Source organism: Helianthus annuus, chromosome 8 (genome assembly GCF_002127325.2).
Source record: "Helianthus annuus cultivar XRQ/B chromosome 8, HanXRQr2.0-SUNRISE, whole genome shotgun sequence".
NCBI lineage: Eukaryota > Viridiplantae > Streptophyta > Magnoliopsida > Asterales > Asteraceae > Helianthus > Helianthus annuus.
In genome coordinates, this window is record NC_035440.2 from 82,703,408 (window position 1) to 82,705,467 (window position 2,060).

Below are 2,060 nucleotides of genomic sequence, written 5' to 3' on the forward strand. Positions count from 1 at the left end.
GAAGCAAGATAGTCGCTTTCAAGAAAAGTACCAAATGCATCCAGCAAGATCAATCCTTATCGGATGGTGATGGTGGCTCGGCTCTTTATACTCGCAATATTTTGTTTGATATAGACTATTGGATCCTATGCATGATGCATTCAGGTTATGGTTCTATCTGTTCTCTTTGAGATAGTTTCGTACTGTTTTAAACCTCATTAGCATGCTTAAGGCTGAAAAACTGGCTATATGAAGTGGGTTCTGGTGACGGGTTTGGTTGAATGCGGGATATAAGCAACAGTTAAATTGCACATTTACACTCTTTTAACAATTGCAGCAAGGTGACCCCATTGAACAACTGTACAAAGAGCACTCAGAAAGAGGATCCTTTGTCGATCAACTTGTCAATCATGTTAATTGGTTCAAACAGGCTACTGCATCTTTTGATCCCAAGTATGAACATATTGACTTGAGTGAGAAACAAAAGGTAATTATTTTAATATCCATAATTTTTTAGCGTATGTTCATTTTTATCTATTCATATGTGTCTACCCGACCCTCTTTCAGGTCTTGAACGAGTGCCCAAACACAGAAAATTGGTTGAGGGAGAAAAAGCAACTGCAGGACTCGCTTCCAAAGCATGCTGAACCAGTTCTTCTGTCATCTGATATTAGGAAGAAAGTAGAGGCACTTGATAGGTATGATAGCTATATTACATAATGGTACCTCTATATTTTGTTTCAGTCCACTTCTACCACTTCTGGTGCAAGTAGTTTAGCTAAAAAAAGCTGTAGGTTTTTTGGTCTCGGCTGGTGGGGAAGTTGTATCACATATGGTCAATGCATTTCATGAACATCATGATGTTTCAGTCTCAGGTTTTCAGGAATTGGATGGTGTCAAAATCTTGGTTTAAAAAAGCGTGCCTTAAGCTTTGCTTAAGCGCAAAGCGACCTAGGCGCAAAGAGTTGCGCCTTGTGTGACATAAGGCGAGCTCTGTGCAAAAAGCGTACAAAAGCAAGCTTTTGAGAAAAAAAAATCCCACTTAGGCAATCGCTTCTTGTACATAAGGTGTTTTTGTGCATTAAACTGATATACATGTAGCTAAAATGGTTGTACATTTAAGTGATTTATACATTAAATCATATATAAACCTAATTTATAACTATATTTTGGGTTAGGGATGCCAAAAATCCTATAGGGTATATATTTAAGCACCTTGCGCCTCGCGTACGAAAAGCCCTCCGCTTTTGCGATTTGCGCTTTGATTTTAGACCTTGTCGCTTTTGTATTTTAATTTTTTATTTGTTTTTTAAATCTAAAAATAAAGAGTTACCATTTAGTTTATTTGTTTTGTAGTTTTTTTTATTTGCAACTCTCCCTTGTAATCTGTGTTTTTTAGTAGGACTTGATAATCTGTGTCCTTTACCATTTATTTTTTATGTTCTTACTTTATCATGTTTATAAAGTGAAGGACCTGGATGTTGTCATGATAAATTTGATATTTTGTTCTTTTTCTTGTTAGGAGGAGGTGGTTTTACCCAATAATTCCATCTGGTAGAGGCGTTAAGAAGAGGTGGTTTTACTGGCATGATGACGGGTCATGTTGGCTGGATGATGGTGACCGTACACTGCAAGCTAGGTATCCCACATTTACGATCACAAGTATTTTCTTTATCTGTCAAAATATGCAGGCAATGGGTGGTGATGGAACTTGATTCTTGAACGTTTAGTCATTATTCAAATGCTATACCATTTTGATAATTTTGTTCAGTTTCGTCAATTTTGATCATTAAAGCCTGAATCATCGCCACTTTGTAAATGATTTTTTTGGATGGTGTATTCCTGTAATCCATGCCTTCAGGACCCACTAACTATTTTGATTATGAAAATGTTTTAAATCAGCAGTTTTATTCTCTTGCAACATGTAGTTGTGTTTTATATTACATTCATCAAATAAAAACACATGGTTTATTTAATGGAAGCTTAGGTGCAAACTTAACTACACATTTTTATTACCTGTTACACGTATATATGTTTTTTTACCAACATAAAGTCATATTTTAACTCCTTTATTTTCAACG

At 35.7% G+C, this 2,060-nt stretch overlaps 1 long non-coding RNA gene across 1 annotated transcript; it reads left to right on the plus strand.

The window, feature by feature from the left end:
- The first annotated feature begins 310 nt into the window (after positions 1–310).
- LOC110873196 lies at positions 311–1,865 on the plus strand. The gene is made up of 3 exons (XR_002554969.2): positions 311–466; positions 547–677; positions 1,502–1,865. It is a non-coding gene; the product is annotated as an uncharacterized LOC110873196 (long non-coding RNA).
- The last annotated feature ends 195 nt before the right edge of the window (positions 1,866–2,060 follow it).